This window comes from Helicoverpa zea, chromosome 11 (assembly GCF_022581195.2).
Source record: "Helicoverpa zea isolate HzStark_Cry1AcR chromosome 11, ilHelZeax1.1, whole genome shotgun sequence".
NCBI lineage: Eukaryota > Metazoa > Arthropoda > Insecta > Lepidoptera > Noctuidae > Helicoverpa > Helicoverpa zea.
In genome coordinates, this window is record NC_061462.1 from 4,119,794 (window position 1) to 4,141,800 (window position 22,007).

Sequence of the window (22,007 nt, forward strand, 5' to 3'; positions counted from 1 at the left end):
TTATGATTATGCTTTATATGGCTTTATTGGTATTTTGAAGTTGTTCTTCAATATTTGAATTTGGCACGTTTCTCCACTTGATGCCGTTTAACGACGAATGAAGTTTTATGTCGTCATTATGGGAAGTCTCAATGTTCATCCGAAAGATACCTTTGAGAAGCACCATCTTCAGAAATACATCGAAATTTCTCTATTTTATTCATAAACAAATCAAACTTTCAAGGTTACATACTAAAAGCATAAAATGTTAATGAAGTTTTGCAATAACGCAATACCAACACATAACGAACTTGACACGCTTAAATTACGATCACAATAAGCATTATCACATTCCCACACTTGTAAAACTGCAACCAGACGAAACAATACACTGCCAACAGAATAAAACAAATTCTTCCGCCATGACTAAGATTACGACAAAATCGGCGTCATTTGAGCATTCCGTAATACATTGACGCTTATTTATTCAGTGGATGTAAGGCAACTGGCGTAACCAATTTATACCGTACACATAGTAGAGGTAAAACATGCTGTATTGTTAGCTGGCCTGCAGGCAGAATTTGTAACACCTCGCACAAAATATGTGGTTGAAAGAAAATGGGTGCGGAAAACTGAGTCTAGTATGTAAAGTAAACAAGGGGTGGATGTGGAGAATCTAGAAGAAGATTAGGTGCCAAAAGAAAATGCATATCGAATATGAATTAGTGAACACATTCCAACTTTTAACACTAAACTAGATAAGTATGAGGCAAGGCAATATTTCAGAAGAATACTTGTGAGGCGTGTTTATTTTGTCATTATTTACGAAAAAGATACCTAAGAGAAACTGAGCATTCATCTCATTTCAAACAATAGGTTTTCAAATCAGAACTGTTTGTTCAATTGAACATTCAAGTAAAGCACGAAATTTATTTAAATATACAATAGCCTGCGGAGTATTCGAATTCGTAAATTGAAAACAGCTTCAACAATACATTTATTCCACTTCAAAATACAATACCAGTCGGAACTAGCTACTAAGAAAGCATTACTACAGCGAATTGAAATGTTACTGAACTCACAGCATTACTCAAAATATAGCTCAAAGCACGGTAGCAACTGAAATAAGTTGTCTTATCTGTGTAAAATCTGAGATACTGCAAGTTTAACGATTATTACTTTCGATTATACATGAGCAACCTGCTATATTAAAGTTCAGAGCATTTTAACGGAGCTGGTTACTCAATCTCATCTAGTCTCGGTCTAAATTGTAGAATAGTACCTATCGACACGAAGGATTTACGACGAGAACAACTCACAATTTCACGATTGACGTGAGTTAGGATCGCATACACGCCACATATCACGTCGTGAGCTGTGAAGTAATCGTGGTAACCTGTTGCCTTCACACTAAATGTAGGGCGACTCTAAATCATCGGTACAGTTCATTGCTTCGTCAAAATGAACTGAATGACTTTATTTTGTCACTAAAGAAGCGTGGGTCGTAGTCCAATTCCTCATGCCACACCCTTCACTTTGCCGAGGGGGCATTTATACATATAGATTGTCGATTAACAGCCAGAATAGGCCCATTATGTGCTTATGGCATAAACATGTTTCTTTGCATATTACATTTACATTCTGGACTCACCTAAAAGTCGTTCGCCGTACGACCTCATAATCGCTCCGCCATCTTTGAATCTGCGAACAATAAATAAACGTATGTTAAGAATAAGCTCTTGTGTCTTACTGCGGGGCTTAATAAAGTGTGCAAGATTATTTCATGAACATGAAGAGAGAGTAGCAAAGATACTGATCATTTAGGCCATCAGCAGCTCTAACATACCAAAGTAAATTAGACCAATTTTATTTTAAATATCTTTCACGGAAAACCATTAACATTGTAAACAAAGCTTAGGAAACGCGAGTTCAGAAAACGCATTGATTTTAAAACGGCAATTAAATGCTTCCCACTGACTGTTTTATGGTGGCAATAACAAGGAATTAACCATAAAATCTCTCCTTACTCAGCACACTATATAAATGGGTCTAAAATTAGTGCGATAAACATCACCGCATTAGAAGACTTTAACTAAATATAAATCAATCTTCCTTTCAAGCCATACTTGGAAAGTTTTTGCCATCCTTTCATAACCCATCTGGGCAATATAATAATTCTATTTATTCTGAGGAATGGCGGCAATAGATTTAACGTAATCACCGCCATCTTAAAACACTTTTACTGCTTTTTTCTGCACTGTCGAGAAACCGCGTCCAGTTTCCAAGAAATATATTCAGAAAGTAAGGATGTCTCTTTCATTTGCCGATCACGTCTTTGGCGTCGACGCGTGAGCTTGTTTTTACATTTTCAAAGGGTAGTTGACGTAATATTATGCAATTTTCAGTCTTAAGTGATGGCAATAGAGGCAGAATTTGCATCGGAACTGACAATAAAGTACGGAGTACGAGTATTGTTGCTTCTATCAGCTGCAATACATCTACCCGTTGATATAAGGAGTCTACTCTCCTCGCATAAAGAATTGCAAGTGGCCCAGACGAAAGAAGCATTACACCCAAATGTTTGCACTCTTGCATACAATTAAGGCTTGTTTATAGATACTAAAACGATACTTAAATGTCAACGAATTGTGCTTCGTTCAACAAGACTAAGTAAGTATTCGAATAACCATTCGAGTAACCATTTGCTCACACTGTCAGGTCTTTAACAACCATACCAACTGAAATATGTCTGGATAATTGAAATATAACTTTTTGAAACTTATATTTTGAATACAAGTATCCAAGTAGCCAATGTCTATGTAACTACTATACTTGATAGACTAAAATGTTTTTTTATAAGACAACTGGTTTGATAAAAAGGTTACTCCCAAAACAAATTCCCACAGCACAGTTATGGAGCATAACCAAATTTTTCAACAAAGATTACAACACTCTTCTTCTAAGATATTTTCAATTTACTCGAGCCCTAAACGTGTACGTATAATTGCATATTGCAGCGTTACCACATAATGGTAGTCTCGTGTGCTCGTAATAGCAATTACGTGACTCCAAAACCATTGTCAACAATTATACTGCGACGGATTTGGGGAACAGTTTTACTAAAATTATACACTATGGCATATACGGTTTGCGGTATCTTGAAAACCTCAATTATGGTTTAAGTGTTAAATATTGATTTGGTTAGAATATTCTTCAGTGTTGAATTTAATAGAATTGTTGAAAACCTGCTTTCACAAATTGCATTGTTCAGTAAATTCCCTCAATATGCAAATTTCGACGCCAAGATTACTTCAAACCGTGTAACTTGATATTTCTTCAAATCAAATTGTACGGGTGTACCGTTGTAAACCAAATGTTTCATTACATTTAAATGTTCAGCAGCCAGACATCTGGATTGTTGACATTCTTTGCAGAATTATCTTGCAACGATTACACCTAGTTGTAGTTTAAGTCGTAAATATGAGAGTACGCTTTATAATTCCGTACGTAGCTTTAATAAAGCTAGCTCTAGGAAGAAATTAGACTTAGCGTTGATGAATGGTTGACGTGATGCTAGTTCGTGACGTAGTTGTTTCCATAACTGTACTACTTAAGTGTTGGGAGGGTTAAATGGTTCTTACTAGAAAATCGTGTTACAGTGTTTCATCGAACACTTCGAATCTTCTCGAATCAGGACGCCACACTTTCAGAAAAGCTTGCAAAGACTGGTGAGCCCAAATCCTTATTTGTGCTTAATGAATAGTCATCTTCTTAAACTTTAAAATGGCAAGCTACTACGAGGTGAGCAAATTTTTGCTCACCTCGTAGTCACTCGATTCCCGTTAAAACTGCTGAATCGATTAAAGAAGCCTGACCAATGTCTCGATGCGGATTCCATACCAAAAGGTTACTCAAGCGAATTAATTAGTGATGTTACAGTCGAAAGAACTCGTATAGACGTCGGTAGTAATTACATCTTGACATTCCTGATAGAAGCTCTCAGTAAAATGTCAATCATATACAACATCAATGTATTTTCTTTCCGTGTCAATAAATTGATTTTCAAGATGTTTCTTTTCTGTTTATAGTGTTAATGCTGGGAAAATGATGTGTAGTCATTAAACTAAAATATTAAGCTTGTCAGTCGAGGTGTCAATTAAGAAGGTATTTCATCGTCATGCTCGAAAATAACCACTTTAAATGATACTTTTTCGATAACAAAAAAAAACATAAAAAATTGGAAACACTATTTATTATCCTAAAGAATGTTCAGAAATTGACGACTTTTATCAAGAATTCACGAACCCATAAGTGCCATGTGCAAACGCATATTCATAACTGATAATATTATTTTCATTCAAATTTTAACCTTATTTGCGTAATTAGTTGTTCATCTCAATGCCGATATTTTGCATTGCGAATAAGCCTGACTCGTATTAATTAAGAATATTCATGTTTGCTTAATGACGCGATTAATTGAACAAGATCCTCAAAACTTGTAGCTGTTTTTCTGCTTTGAAAAAATAATTACAATTTCAAATACGCGTTTAAGAGGTCACGGGACGGTGTTATGCAAAAGTGAACTAATGATATATGTTTACAAATGTGAAACACATCTATCTGCCAAGATGAAAGTGTTAATCGCTACGCAATGATGCCCCGTTCCATTTAAATAACATTTTGTAATGTAGAGCATACATCTTATAAAACTACTCGTAATTACATATATGGATTGAAAAAATTATGCAATAGTTCTAAGTGCCTTCAATAGTTATGCCCAATGGCAATGAAATCTTATTGTAAATGGACGCCAATTTATCTTGAAACAAAAGATATTGTTTTGGTGTAATGAGAAGTATAGTTCTTATTCTCTACTGTTTGTGTAACACTCTCAGCGAAGTTATTAAGTGAAGCAACTTTTGTAATGTTTTGGGTGCGTACAAGAACCTATTTTTCATCTTTTAACGATTAGTTTTCTCTTTATTAGAAAGGCCTAGTATGGTTTAAGGTTTTGTTATTTCTTGCTGGAGAAAAACTTGAAAAGGCCCTTTCCAGTCATGGCTACAGCAATTACCTGAGAAAGGAAAAAAAATCCAAGAGAAAAATTCCGATCCCGAATAAAATTTCTAGATGATCGATAACAATGCTCATACCTAAAGGTTTTAATTTTCATACAGCAACCTCACAAAGTGGACTGTTATTACATACCTACGATTTTTCCTGTACAATTATAAACTGTAAGTAAATCCGCGGTTTTTAGAGCGTCTCTTTCTCACAGACTTATATTATCAATCCTGGTCATCTACAACATAAACTAGTCCTTCCTACTCTGCAATAGCAGGCAATTTCGTTTGCACTCAAATTAAATATCGGAGGTTATCATGTCAATGAAAAATAGACACTATCTTTTGTTAATAAAGTGTGTTTTAAAATGTCATTGGGTGGTTTATAGGGCGTTTGAACAAGTGATAGACACGATTGTCGTGGTCAGGTTTCCCGACTACGCAACTGGGGGTCTACTCTAATTCACCGAAAAGCGAAGTTTCGTACGAAATTTCGCGAACTTCTTACCACGGTTCCATTTCGTTCCGAAATTTCGTACGAACGAAGATTGTTTGACGTTTATTGTCTATAAACCTACTCTAATTCGAAATGCTACGAACGAATATTTGAGTTTGACAGACGAAACTTCGGAATTTTAACCTCAAATTCAACGAAACCAAAAGAGTTATCGTTTGATTTTCGTGTTACTTTTCGTTTTGTGAATTTTGTGTGAAAATTATTGGCAAAGGCTACAATAATGCTTTTAATCAAAGCAGCTTTACGTGAAGATCATGTAGAGCGAAGAAGGAACCGGCAGTGCTTGCGCAATCAATTAAATATTAGCGAAATTCCCGACGTAGAGTTTGTAGGAAATCACAGACTCAGTCGGCAATTTTTCGAAGGGTTGTGCCAGGAATTCGTGCCTTTATAACCTCCAAACAATGCACATTGCAATTGCTAGACCTTCTGGAATCGAAAATATTTCCATTCTCTTAACACCCAAGTTGTAAGTATAAGAACTAAACATTAATGATTTAATTGAGGCATTGACTGTTGTTTATTATGATGCTGATCAATCCTTTATTATTTTCCAGATATTATGTGACAGCGATACTATATAACAAATGTGGATGTGTCATTTGGTGGAGCAACACACATGATGCTTATATTTGGAGAGAGTGTGATATTAGAAGCCACTTGGAGGGTCTCCAGAATGAAACAGTTTATCTGTTAGGTATGTTTAACTTTATTGCATTTTGAATATATTTGTACAAGTTGGGACAAAAGCGGTACCCCAAACTTTCACATTTATATTATTAATATTGTGTAGTAGTGTTATTCACATATTTTCATATACATGTGTATTTTAGGTGACTCTGGGTATTCTCTCTAAGGGAGCATATGATGACACCGATAGATAAAGCTGTTGAAGATTCTCTTGAAGGCAGATACAACTTTGCAGAGCTTTGTTAGTGCACATTTTGGAAAGGAATAGGTAGGACAAAGTTCTACTCAAGCACATCATAACATGCTCCAGAAAATATGTATGTTTATTGATTTTAAGTATTTGACATGATGTTATTTATTTCCTTTAGAGTTTAATAAAAGAATAAATTATATGCTTAAAGTTTTATTTACTGTTACCCTGTTTAAACATTACAAATTAATAACAAAGAAATATTAAACACAATTAATGACTAACAAAACACTAACAAAATCTTAATTCCTATCCACATATTCCCTTATTGTGTTATGCAGCTGCAACAGGGTAGGACTGATGCCTGCCAATTCACCCCTGATGCCTGCAAGCTCTGCGTTTTGCACCGTCTCTCTCTGTGCACGCTCCTCTTCATATTGATACAATCTGCTTCTTACACCTGTGCTGGCACATCCTATGTAATCTCCTAGTAGTAGGCAGTCTCCTTGTAGAGTGTGTATGTCGAGAGGCTGCAAAACAACATTCCAATTTTAGTCAATAGCTCAGAACAACAGTGTAAACAAAATATGCCTAAGACACTTGAACGGGTTAAGTAACAACAAAAAGTTCTCAACTTAACACTTGACCCATTTAATACCATATGCAAACATAATAAAAAAGATGCAATCATTATTCAATAGTATAATGTTAATCTGTATTCTTTATGAAGAGTATTTCTTATAAATACACTAAAAAAAATGTTATCTATATTGTGCACAATTTATTTACAATAGCATTACTCAATATACCACAGTAAAATACTTACAAGGTGTGAAAGTCAGCATTTTTGTGTCAATGGTGGTGGTACTTAGGCAGCTTTTACAGCTGGACTCTCAGGTTATCTTCCTGGCTGGGTTCAACTATTCAATCTCCCGCGAGCTAAATCTCTATGTTCGTCCAGGAAATTGAGAACGGTTTCGATTTGTTGAGGATTTGCCGAACCCCGTATATGGAGCCATTTTAAACTGAAAATATAAATGATTAGTATTAGAAAAGGCAATGGTGTTAGAGCGAAACCAAATATTGCATTTGTTTAATATGATATCTACTCACGAAGTTTTTAAATCCGAAACAAAACTTGTTGTGAACCAAAATACAGCAGACGTACGTAGAAGTCGGAGTACGTAAAGTACGACATAATACTTCCTTAGGGAACTCGTACCTTGGCATAAAAGCACTTGGAAACATGATTTATTAAATACGACACTTGAGAAACACACTTCAGAAAACTTATCAAAGTATTCAAACAAAAAATCTTAAGTCGACTTGTTATGATTAGATTGTATTATGTAGCTATTTTTGGTTGTCATCCGTGATTACCCATTTTTGGCATGAAATAGTACTCTTCAAATTAGTTGGTTAGCAATGACTGTCAAAGGGTTTTTTATAGTGTCGAGTCGAAAGTAGTTGAAAATATATTTTTTGCCTGAAAGTTTAGATTGTTTGCATGAATATTACAAGAAATATGAAATGAATCACATTTATAATGTTACATGAATAAGTAAAGCTGAAAAGTTTAATAATTTCAAGTTAAAGTAAAAACCGTAACTTAGTTTAGTCGACATCATAAAAGCCCCACACAATATCATAGATTCCATTCGTTCACGAAAATTGTCTATGGTTCCGAACTTCGTATGCGCATCCGAAAATGAAATAGAGTAGGGTCACTAACGAAACTTCGTTTGAATTTCGTTCGATATCGAAGTTTCGTTTCGTTGAATTAGAGTAGACCCCCTGGTTGGCTGCGTACACTTAGTATACAGATTGCGACAAAAGTGAGAATTACTTAGGAAACAAAGGCTATGTGAAGACTTGATGTATAAAACATTTGACTTGACATTTAGCAATTATGAACTGAGTTATACAGTGGAGGCAATGTTCGACGATGTGGACTAATAACAATAGAATATGCGATCCTAGATTGCAGAACAAAAAATCTCAGTGAACAGTGGTTGCTTGATTAAACTTTAGATACTTGAGCTTCTATTTTAATCAAAGCGGATAAGAAGACCACTAAGTATATTTACTGCAAAAAAGAAGATTTCAAATAACGTATCCTACACGTGTCGAACAGTTCAAAACACAAAAACCAAAAACAATCATAAACACATACACAACCAACAGTTACCAAATCAAACTCCGCCCTCGAAACACGAGAGAAAGAAATAAATATTAATTAACTACAGACCATTAAAGTATTAACATAACTAAGCGGCAACATGCACACAACTAAAACCGCTTCATTTGAATAACTAACATGATACATTGGAATATTAATACTTAACAAGAACAAATGTAACACGATATCTTTACTTTAGCTGTTCGAAAACGTAAATGTAATTTGACACATATTGGAAACAGTGCACTTGGAGAGGCCTATGTCCAGCAGTGGACTGCGATAGGCTGATGATGATGATGACATATTGGAATTTGCCTTTAACAGGCTTTTATTAACAGTGGGATGGTTAATGGAATCATTTTATTGAAGCATCGCGTCTGGTGGTCTGGTTTCAAAGTTGGAGGGGAAAATGGGCAGTTATAATGGTAAAGTGAGTATCTTCGATTTATTGTTATTCCAGAAAGCGGTGAAGCGTTAATAATCAAGCTTCGAATAGTATCAAATAGTGTATCACGCATGCCCAGCGCAGTGATTATGGGAAAATCTCCCCCCAGTCTGGGGGAGGCCTGTGTCCAGCAATGGACATCTTTCGGCTGTGACGACCATAATTACATACCTAGCACATTTTTATTTTTTATAATTACATGCCTAGTACCAGTTCACTTATTAAGGACTAATTTCAAAATCATAATCAATCCAATGAGATTTTAATTACGCCTATTAAATCATTTACATATTACGTACAAACCAGAAACGTAAGCCAATCTTCACAATTAACATTACTTATATCAGATTTGCAATACAGCTGAACAGGTTCTGTCTTAGCGGCTAAACCGCTAACGGAAAACAGTAATTAATTTTGCATTTATCATTCAAACATTTGAACGGTGAAGAGGTACAGTCTGGAAGAAAATTTACTTAGCATTTCGCAAATACTCCGAGAATGCTTTAACTCTACGAATACGTAAAGTTAAGCTTACATCTCATTATTACTTAAGTCTGTCTGTAGAAAACTGTTTAAATATTTTCTTTGTACCGACGAGTATGTATTTTTGCACGCAAGTGTACATTTTCAGAGGAAACGATAGTACTGTAAGTAACACGTCGGAATCGACAGTTTAATGATTTAATTTCCACTCAATATATTAGGAAGTAACCAATCATTAGGAGGAAACATCTGATTTATCGATTGACAGATTTGGTAACGGCTGTCACTCACACCGACGCGTAATAAAATACTAATATGGGGTTTAATTATAATAATCGTTAAGTTTTTATACCATTTTCATTATTATTGGTAACATTTAACATTAAATCTAATGTGTTGTCTCATATATGGTTGGTGCTCATTGCGACTTGTGTCCTAAATGACGTAAGCATATATCTGATATTTAGAAACTTATTAAGAAAACACAAATGCAAAATAGGCAATAATTAGCGTTGTGCGTATCCTTTACATAATTTCCCAATCATTAAAACTTTCTGGACTGGTTTTCCTCTTATCTTCATGATCGCCAGCAGTCGGTTCGGGTGGATGAGGATTCATCTGCGTGGTGTTCTTTGAATGCTGGCGTTCCTCAAGGCGGCATACTCTCACCTCTGTTATTCTCCATATTTATAAATTTCCTTACTCCTGAGCTTCAGTGTTCATATCATCTCTATGCCGATGACTTGCAGTTGTATCGTCACACAAAAGTGAATGAGTTGGCAGCTGCGCTTGTTAAAATTAACAAAGACTTGGAGGTAGTCAAAAGTTGGTCTGACAGGTTCGGAGTGGCAGTCAATCCTGTTAAATGCCAAGCTATTATCATTGGTAGCTCAAGAAATTTAGGTAAAGTAGACGCACTTGGGTTACCAACTTTGGTATTTGACGGGATAAATATACCGTTCAGCTGCTCAGTGAAGAATTTGGGCCTTCATCTTGACTCTTCACTCAATTGGCAAGCACAAGTTGCAGCTGTCAGCCAAAAAATCACTAGTACACTGCGGTTTCTTTATCGCTTCAAAAACTTGCTCCCGTTCCATGTAAAAGCAATGCTTATGCAAACCTTAATCTTTCCTATAATCGACTATGGTGATGTTTGCTACTATGACCTGAATGCAGATCTGCTCAATAAACTCGACCGGCTTCTCAACAATTGCATTCGATTCGTTTTTAATCTTCGCAAGTACGATCATGTGTCAGCGTATCGAGCGCAACTTAAATGGCTACCGATAAGACAACGACGTGTGATGAGGGCATTAACTACTCTTTTTTCTATACTTTATACCCCGTCTTCACCTTCCTATTTAACCTCTCACTTTCAGTATGTGTGTTCTCAGCATAACAAAAATCTCCGCTCCTCTAATAATCGTCTTCTTCACTGCCCTGCTCACCGTTCAGACATTATTCACTCTTCCTTCTTTGTGAAATCTATTCTTCTCTGGAATGAGCTACCTCTGGAGGTCAGGATGGTAAATAGTCGACACACTTTTAAAATGAAACTGCGAAATCACATCCATGGCAAGTTGGCCGAATCATTACAGTAGTTCATTTTTCTTACCATCTTCTCCTACATTCTCCTGGATACAGTTGTACATATATATAGTTATATATATATATATATTATATTTATATATGCATAAATATATATTTTTATTATCTTCCACTGATGCTCAAATTGTGTTGCACCTACCACTTCTATTTCACCACCACCCTAAGGTAGACTGGCAGAGAACGCCTAAGGCGTTAAGTCCGCCGTTGTACAATGTGCAAAAAGTATTTTAAATAAATAAATAAACTTTATCAGAATAAGGAATCTTTAGTTAGGATCATGTGTGCGAATAACCTTTATGTATTTAGGTTAGTTATATTAAACAGCATCTCATTATGGAGAACATTAAAAATTATAAACGGAAATTCTATAGGAAAACGTTCATCTGAAACAATGTGTTATTTTTTGCATACATAGCTGTAAATTATAATTTCGGTATTTCAAAGAAACATCATTGACTAGCGATAAACCTGCAATAACAATAGAAATGTTTTGGTTCGTCAACCTTACATAAACTAATCAACAAAATTGACAAATGACAAAACAACGACCAACACTTAAACAAGCGTAAAAATCTCCATTACACAACGGTAATAAAATGAAAAATGTACGTAGTTTTAAATGATTAGTTTTGTACATACAATAATCAATAAAGATGAAGTGTGTCGGTCCGTTATACGTACAAAAACCTGTAGTGGGTCAATGGCACAGCGAGACGGCAAGCCCAAGCGCGCTGAGTTCATCTCCGAACGCTTGTATTTTTTGCATTTCGAATCGATTGCGTTGACGATTAAATACTTCATTTGTTTTTTCGTTCGACGATTCGGAGAAAGGTTGTTACGATCCAATTGGTTTCATTGTACAGCTACAAGTTTGGAAAATTGGCAAGAGGAATATGGACGCGTGCGCTGGTGAATTTTATGATGGGTCTTTTCCTTGTACTTTTAAATATGGTGAAGGACAGAAAAGGGCAGCAAGTTGAAAACCTTACTGTATTGTAGGTGCTCACTTATATCGCATCGAAGTCGAAGAAGATTGAAATCAGCAATACATAAAATAAAGTTCAATTCGAAAAACAAAAAAACAGTTCTGAAGAATCAATCTTAACATCAAAAGCCTTAAAAGGCAAAATACCGATTCAGGTGTCAAAAACACCGTTGTATTAGTCATCGAAGCAACAGATGTAAATCCAAACCTGACTAGAATACTGACTTCGCATCAACACAACAGTTTTACTAAGAAGGGGAATGAACTCAATACAATATGGCTATTAACATTTACATATAAAAATAAAATCACAATGTGTACGATTATACTAGGTTATTTGTAAACAGCTGGCCTATGAACAGTATTATGAATACTAATGAATGGTGATGATGACAATGAATAGGCCACATTCCATCTGTTTTGTTTATGTTTGTTTCATACTCTAGTTGGTAGGTAGGTCGGATTTTTATGTGGTTAGCATTTCTATCATGCATAGGAAACTCCAGAAATTTACCAGGTAACCTTTAAAACTGCTTGTCTACAAATACATTGTCATTTGTGGGAAATCATCCCTCCTCGCTGTGTCAGCCCCTTACTGACTGACTAAAACCCACCATGTTCCTTCTTGAGCCCGTTGTGTATCCCGTAGCTCCGGCAGGCTTTGAAACTAGTAGGCCCCGTTTTGATTTGCTGACTCTCTCTGAGGGCGCATGTGTCTACAAATACTTTAAGCATATTCTAAGTTATAAGCACCAAGTTGACAAACAGTACTAAGTTATAAGCACTCACAGATGACAATCTGATGGTTCTCATTAGTACCTTGTAGTATGGAACGATTCCGAACATAAATCTTGTACATAATTGCAGCAATAATTATGTACGTTAATAAACATTGACATCAAACAAATGAAACCGTTTATAAAAGTAAAGTAAATTTTAATTAGTATGAGATTGTGAGCAATTAGCCTATATTAGATTTACGACGCAAGAACGAATGCGATCTGGTCTTTTTACAGTTACGACTTCTATTGTAACTTTTCATTGTTCCCACATCGTCACTCATACAAGTCGTTGCTCACACAATTGAATGCGCTGAAATTGATGTCACAGCTGTAATGTAAGATACTTTGATAACGTCTAACTATTTAAGCAATATGTACCTCTATTATATCCATAACAGTTACACATTTTGTTAAAACAAAATAAATTTTTATGCACACATGATTAAAATCTTGTTATCCTGGAATACGAAAAAAAAATCGGTAAAAAAACTTTTAAGTTAAACGGTTTTATCTTATGTGCACTGAAAACTAGAAAATAAAAAAAACTGTTACTTACCTATAAACCTACGTAGGTGGTCCCGGTCATATTAGACTAAAATAAAAACGTGGGGCCCATTACCTAACCATTGCTGTAATACTTTCTTCTAGAGGTATATACCTAATAGGTGTGGATTGCATCGACTTACTATAATCGTAACTGGAGATTTTGACAATCAATAAATCAGCCGTAGCGGCTTCACCAGCGAACGCCGAGCTCACGATCTACCAAAGTATAAAGATATGCTTTGCCATAGGTAGGATTTCAGAGGGCCCCACGTTTTTATTTTAGTCTAATATGACCGGGACCACCTACGTAGGTTTATAGGTAAGTAACAGTTTTTTTATTTTCTAGTTTTCAGTGCACATAAGATAAAACCGTTTAACTTAAAAGTTTTTTTACCGATTTTTTATTTTCTAGTTTTTAGTATTCAATGAAGATGCCTACCGAATATTCCTCATTATATATGGGTCAGCAGTGGTGAGGGAATGCCAGACTCTTACTGACTAAAAACCGTTGTGTTTCGTCGTAGGCCTTTTATGTACCAGGACCACGGTAACTCTTTCGAACAATCCCGCAGCCCTGGCCCTGTTGGACCCCGCTGGAGTTGCTGACAGTATTCTACTTGAGTAGCCCTTTCATTTGATACCCATATTGAAGGGGTTGTGGAAAAAATATGTAATCCGCCATTTTGTACCGGCGGCCATCTTGGATTTACAATGTTATTGATATTACTATATTGTATTGTCATCGGAATTGAAGGTGTGTACCAAATTTCAGATCAATCTGACAACAGGAAGGTACTTAAATTTGATTACAAAATTTGACCCAAGAATAAATAATAAAACAAACAGGATGAGCTAAATAAAACCGTTTAAATATACACCCGTTCCTCAAGTGTGCTGTACCTCAAGAAAATCCTGTCGTTGCAAAAAACGAGACGCTACAACTTACTTCCAAGTCTATAACTCAAAACTCAGAAACAAACATGTAGTAATAAACTAATATATTTATTAGCAACAAATCCGTCAGTGTGCTTTCTCACTCGCAACGTAAATAAATCCGATGAAGTCGTGCGACAGGTCTGTTATGAAGTAGTGTAAATCTGTCCGTCTGTAACTGAGAGATATACTAGACTAGTATGACTTACTTTAGATTAACGATTAGAGTCTGAAGTTTGTTCCGAAGTAGAAAAAATCTTTGGGTGCTAATTGGAGAACAACTCTTACTTGGAAATTCCTTAATCAATACTTCCATGATCAAATGGAATTTTCGTTAAGTACTATGGTTTATGTGCACAATAGTTCAAATTAATAAATATGACATAGGCAGTTTGAGGTTTTTGACCGCTTACAGGACAGATCTTTACAAATATTAGAAAGCAGTCACGTGAAACACAAAACAGAAAGACACGTAACATCAAGCGCCCAACCTTAAATGACATCAACAAAGTTCTTGTCAACATCGCTAAGATACTCTAAGAACCATTCATCAAGCGTGAAGAACAGATAGATTTAAAAACCGCAGTTGACACTAACACGCATGCGTAGTACAATTCCCACGCAAGTGTGGTTGTGAGCGTCAACGAAGAAAACAGGTATATAAGTAGGTCACTTGTCCAATGTCCAATCCCATAATCGTCACGTGAGCTTTCGTCTTTCCATTAAAAGTTGAGCGAAAATACTCCTTTAGAGTCTAGAGACATGATCTTCATTAAAGACGAGAGACTATAAAAAGCTTTTAATACAGATTGCATTACAGTGAAGCCTGTAACAACAGCGGGTAGTGCAAGTTTCCTTTTCCAATTTGAAATTAATACTATATGCATGTGTAATTAGTTCCATGATAATTAAAACTGTAGCGGAGATGAGGATTATTCATAGCTCCGGCACGGATTGCGAAATAAGGAAGATAAAGTCAGAAGTACAAATAAGAAACGAAATGAATCCACAAGAAGTAAAGACATAAATTACAAGGAAGGACTGTCTAAGTAAAACATGCCGATTTTTTTGAGACATAGCCAAAACAGCAGAATCAGATTTAGCAGACTTACAAATTCTAGAGACATGTCCATGATACTGTAAAAAACAAAGATACATTTTCTTCATGCAATGTTAGTTTATTTTTCGTTTGGTGAGCTACAAACTTGTCAAGTAATTATGGTATACACTACTTACTCAAGAGGAATAGACCTTCTGGATTCATCTCTTCAAACTAAGAACAGCGTGTACCCAACGGTGTAACAGTTATGCGCGCGCGCGGGTTGGGTGGGCCGCGATCACGACACGACATCCCGAACGAGTCACGATGATTGACGACTACCTGACGGACATAGCCGAAGGGCTGCTGGGGGTACTCGTGAACTAGGAAGGTAAATGATTAGATGTTAAGATGATTCTATCAGTCAGTATTGCGCTGTGAGCAAAAATTAGGTCAGTTTTGTTTGTATTTGATTATTGTTGCTTTGTTTTGTTTTGTGTCTACAGCGCACGAATGTGGTGAGGGGAGAAACAAGTATGAGTATGGCATCATTCTTCTCAAGAATGTGGAGTTTTTATAGGAATATTTGTGAGGACACTCCAAATTTTAAACAAACCGCCTTGTTTGTAATTTATACCAAAGCTGTCCATAAGGTCTAATTACGCACATAGTATTTCACCGTTACATATTACGATCTAAAACGATTTGCAAACGAACATACCAAGAGAAACTAGTAATGTTTTCTTAGAAAACTATTTGCAAGAATTCCCGGCAATCTATCGCAACCACTAGGTTCATATAAAAACAGTACACGCCCACAACATAGAAAACGTCGTAATAGATAGTTAAACTGTGGTAAAAAACTAAGCTATCGCTAATAGCTTCCAGTTACAACAGCAAAAAGGCTTGCTAGACATCCAGTAGATTGATATCAATACTTCGTAATTAATACTGAAAACGGGATTCATGGAAATGGTTAAGAAGAATTAGAAAGATCCAATGAAAAACAATTGAAGCGTTCGTGGATTGCCGTGCTAACCGAAAGACTTGATTTATGTTAATTTATAAAACGGTGAAGCCATTGGAATTGTTAAGCCTGCAGTCTAACGGGATTAGCGATGCAAATGTTAAGACTTAACCCCTGAATCATATTGAATACGTTCTAAATCGTTATGTGATTGAGGCTATCGATGGCAATAAACTTCAAACTAAAATGTTTCTATCAGTTTTATTTTTCAAAGAAGATGTGGCTCACCGAACAGTTCGATTATTCCTGAGGATCCATTATTATCGAATGCATACACGTACCACGTACCAAAATTCACGAATTCACCCGAGTCGTGGAATAGCGGAAATCAAACGGTTAACTCACGAACATGATAACACCGCTAATCGAATTACCTGATGAAAAAGTGGTGACAAATGGGTGAAAGAAACGGGGACAGACGATGACAGCTAAACAACTGTAGTCTTTGGGTGACAACAGTGACGGGAACGGTCCCTACATAAAAAAAAAACAACACAATTCAGTCACGCTTTTATGATATTTTATTCGATTTTAAACGTACTATTGATCAGGCTACTGATAGTGACGCCATAGAGGTGTATTCACAAAGGGCTGAACGACAGGTCGATATAATGAATCAAAGAGAAGCGATGCAAAAAATGAATTCCGTAAATTGTAACTTCGATGTTCTTTTTGGAACTAATACAATTTATGGTATCATTAGGACAGCTTATTTCGTAAATTACCTGGTCGTGTGGCTATTCTGACAGCAGTATCAAATTGTAACCCACAAATCAATGGATATCATTAAATACGTGATCGTTTTCAATAATAACCCACTAACGGTACTATTTGTAACACGTTAATTCAATAGTGACGCTAACGAAACTAGAGTGTAAAAACTTACGTCACCAATCGATTGTGTAGCAGTGATCGATTTCTCGACTCGATGCGAGATGTACTCGATACCGATGACAAAGCGTTGCGTGCCGAGTTGATCCATTAAGATGTCTCATTCTTGCGCCAATGGCTTCTGTTGGTCCATCTCACACAATAGCTGGCTTTGTGAACCTTAATGAACTGTAGTATCGGACTCTTTCGTTAGAAGAGCAATTTGCCATTGTACTGCGTCAATTACATAAGAAAGTGACCATAGCAAAATTTAATATAAGGCTGTCGTTAGGAACAATTATCATATCATGTATAATTAGTTCATAATGTCTTTAGGGAGCGAGACGTCAATGCAATTGTGTTACCTGCATGTATGTATATTTTCGATACCATCATCGTTGCAAATTGCACTAACGCTTTCATTGATATGTAGTTATATGCCCGCCCATAACACCAGGAACTATCAATAAAATATCTAAATTGAGACCATAAAGAGCATGTAAAAGGCCTTATTTGCAAGCCTAGAATGAAGCTAAAATAAATCATTCAAAAGCTTTTTGCATCAAACATTTATGACGTGCAACATTTTAACATGAGCAATTTAATAGCAGGAACTTGTAAAGTTATAACACTTGACATGCACAATTAAGTATGCACATACCATGACTCAGTATTGGAATACCGATGAAGTGGTCTCTTGCCCGCAAATGAAACTGGGGAACATCTTACTCGGTGCTCGCACACTTAACCCCGGTGTCGAGAAATCGATTCAAACACGTACAGAGGAATCGATTTCCTTTACCGTTTCGCGTCCACCCACGGTCTTGTTCACAGAACAGAATATCTCCATACCCTGATATAAATGGTCCATACTAGATAAGGAACATCACCAAATATACCCGGTATCTAGCTATTATCTCGTTTTGTCTTTCTCGGATATGTTTTAAGTAAATCCGATGTTATACGGCAATCGATTGGAAATTATTATCAGTGCTATGAACATAATATACTGTTTCAAGCGAAATGCTTATCTGAACGATTGTCTCATTTGAATACGTATGACTACGTAATGACGCCAGACTTCTATTGGGTGTGCAAGCACAGTTTTCATAGGAAAATATTGCGAGTACAAATCTACATACAAGGGAATACGGCTAGTAAATCTTCCAGTGGACTTATTTCCATGTTTCTCAGTACTTAGTACTGAGAGCGAGCCGCGCTCAGCCATTAGCATAACTAGAGAAGCGCGGGCGCAGGTGAGCGGCTAACGGAACACCGCATGAGCATATCGAAGACGCATCTATTACCTTTATAGCATACCAAATTCAACTTTGGAAGTATTGATTCAAAAACTATATTCGATTGATGGCTTTAAGTTTAAAGTCGTTTTAATTTATTGCTGACTTTAGTCTACAAATCCGAGAGACAACGCTCGGGGCTGTGTCAAACAGATTAGCGCATCACAGTGTATTGTATGGTTATAGCCTTTACAAATGGCATAATAAAAAGTTCTGCGGTGTCTTTGCATAGCTCGGGTACAGTGTGATTTATTTTATTGATACTATGAAGGGTACAAATAAGATGTATGGTACATTGTATTTTGATTGTCTATTTGAATATTTTAGCTGTGTTTATATTAAAAAGATTTTTTAGCTGTAAATTATAATCAACCAATCAATAAACATATTATTTACTAACGCTTGTGTGAGTTATCGTTTCAATTTGCATAAGAGCTTCACTAGAATAAGAAGAGGATTCCTCTCTAAAATGTATGTACTGACTCATACAACATGTAACGTAATTAACGCACACCCTCAAACACCCCAATTAGAATATTATGTTATAATCATAATACACACACTGATTTTTTAATTTATCATGTATATGCATTGTTATTTACTAAATTAGTTATACCAATTCTTGGAGAACTTTTTGGTCATACTACTACGCACGCAAATATCGCGCCGCGCGCCGCTCGACTCGACACGACATAACGAAACTACGGAAAAAGCCGACAATACACGAAGTCTTATTACTTTGAGTTACGGTCTATTTGAATTTGTTTTGACTGTACAGGGTTAATATGACAATAATTTCCGCAGTTTTAATTATTTTTGGGATAAAAAATTACCTATATTAAAAATGATATAAATCGATTCAGTAAACGATTCTGAACAAACTAATTTCAGGATGTGCGTTAATTAAGTCACATGTTGTATATCCCATCGATAAATTGACGAACCCAGAAAAAGTCACGAACAGTGAGACTTATGTAACCGTCTTTCAACTTCAAATATTTAAGACCAACATGACTCTTCAAAATAAATTGTCGACTCCCGAAATATTACCCAATAAGGGGTTCAAAAGCCTCCTATTTCTCTGCCCAAAGTCAGTTGTTTGTTTACATATTTACACTCCAATTCACAAGCCAAGCGTGTTAGTAGACCATACATAATGTATCTTAAACGTCGTTTCGAGAGCAAAACTCGTGATTCTGAAAGCGAAACGAGACTTACGAGGCGTATATCTCCGTGACTTAATGCATACGTTTAGACCTATTACGGAACGAACGAACCGTTATGGTAACTAAGCTTATTGAAATGCTATTGCGTTTTTGATTTTATGTAACTGTTTTATGTCAGTGTAATTAATTATGTTTACAATTGCAATTTAATAGGTTGTCGGGTTGTTTGTGGCAACATCCTTTATTGCTCAAATATGTCATTTGATATGTCTGTTGTTGAATGGTAGTTCAAAGTTCTTGCGTTTCGATTGTCTTTGTTATCTCGCGTTAGTTTATTACGTAAGTCTTATTTAACAGTTCCTCACTCTTTATCTGAAGACACTGATCTTAAGAGACTTACATCTTGCCATGTTTTATTCAGATTTTGCATAATGGATACAAAGTGTTTCATAAAATTAATTGCCTACTCAAAAAGGCCAATTTTAAGATCCTTAGTTCTAAGACCGATGCTAGGTAAACTTCATTTATGCAGTAACAACAGGTCTCTTCCAGAAGCTAAAGTGAACTCAAGTCATGCAGAACCCATCGTGTAATCTTCACTCATAATTCATTCCAACTATGTGCAATTCTGAAAACTTAACACTAAGTTTATGTTTCTGCAAGGATGTAATAGTGACTGTATCGATAACCTGTGGCATCGGGGCCAAGGTAAATACCATTGCAATCAAGAAAAGAAGGGCCTGCATCGTTCACATGATGAGCACTATTGTTCTAAAGATATCGTCAACATCGAGTTTATATCTAGCAAAAAGTATGTCAAATGAACTTGAGTGTAGTTTCGAGTTAGAGTTCGTATACGCAAGAAAGCGATTGGAAGATATACACAGCCAAGTTTAAAGTATTCTAGACAGTACAACCACTTGTTTAAATGGAGAATTCTGCAAAGATTTCTAAAAGCTGTCTATTCTTAAACATACCTATAGTTATTGCTAAAATACCGTGAAAGCTGTTCGAAAACGAAACGAAGATGAACCGGCACTGCCATATGTGTGAACAAGAGCTCATTTCTTGCTTCACGCTACTCATATATGGCCTAGTACCGTAATGCAAATAAATCTTCATCCACAACATACAAACGACACATATAAGAACCACGTTGTCACGAGCGAGTAATTTCGAGAACGCAAAGATATTTGTTACTCACGTCCCGATCAAGTTTGAAGTATCGCCGACGTGAACAATGGTCTGCGGCTAAACGTAATGTATTGCTGGGGTATGTCGAATTTGTATGAGAAAATGACAGGGAAATATTATATGCTGGTAATGTAGTACGTGAGTAAGGCGGTTGCCGGATTGATGAACTGTATTAAGAAAATCATAGGTTCGTTTTTACACTTTCAGAGGGACAAGAATGTCTAGAGATTGTTTCTATCTATCCGCTCTCCATTCTTTTATTTATATAAACTCAACAACATTCATAGAATCCAAAGAATCTTTTTTCTTGTCATGTTTTTCATTCCTGTCATCGATATCATATGTGCTATTATTTACTAGGACATTATTGTTTGTTAATATAAATGTTATGGCTACTTTCACATACTGCTAGCTATTTATAATATAAATAAAACTTACTGGAATTACAAACTATAATATTAAATTGACCTAGAAAGAAACTAAAGTGAAGAAATAGAATTGCCTACAGTGTACGAACACCAATATAATCCATTATAAGGTACAACCTTTAAGTGTTTATAACTTATTGAATTGGATTCGCCATTTCTGATACAGAATACGGTTAAAGGGTACGGTTATAAGGAGATTGGGTGAAGTAGGTTTACAGCTCAATTCGCTCTAGATATTGTTTATGAACTGATATAATAATATATTATATGTATTTATATGGGTTGCAAACTTCAAGATTTTTATGGTCCACATATTATGAGTTATCGGTAGAACTTAAGTATTTAAATTATCTGGCTTTAACGTTTTATGAGCTACAAGTTCTCTTTTCACACTAAAACTACTTTTGTTAGCTCATAGAAATACGTAAGGAATTGCATCAAACAGAAATTGATCTGATATACTCTTTAGCCGACTCTCATTGAACCATGATTTCAAAGAGCTCATGCTCAGAAAAGAGCGTGAGTTAAACTCAAATAACCGAATCTGACGTCATATTAAAAGCACTTGCTGTACAAAGCGGCAAC

General features: G+C 35.8%; 1 protein-coding gene and 1 long non-coding RNA gene across 2 annotated transcripts in view; one reads left to right on the plus strand and one right to left on the minus strand.

Moving 5' to 3' along the window:
* Nucleotides 1–22,007, minus strand: part of LOC124634227 (cadherin-99C) — a 142,782-nt gene that overhangs the window by 82,793 nt on the left and 37,982 nt on the right. The window contains exon 2 of the mRNA XM_047169678.1: nucleotides 1,631–1,680. The gene's annotated coding sequence lies outside the window, so the exon portion shown is untranslated. The remainder of the gene's footprint in view (nucleotides 1–1,630; nucleotides 1,681–22,007) is intronic.
* LOC124634228 lies at nucleotides 5,528–6,641 on the plus strand. The gene is made up of 3 exons (XR_006984834.1): nucleotides 5,528–6,028; nucleotides 6,117–6,256; nucleotides 6,393–6,641. It is a non-coding gene; the product is annotated as an uncharacterized LOC124634228 (long non-coding RNA).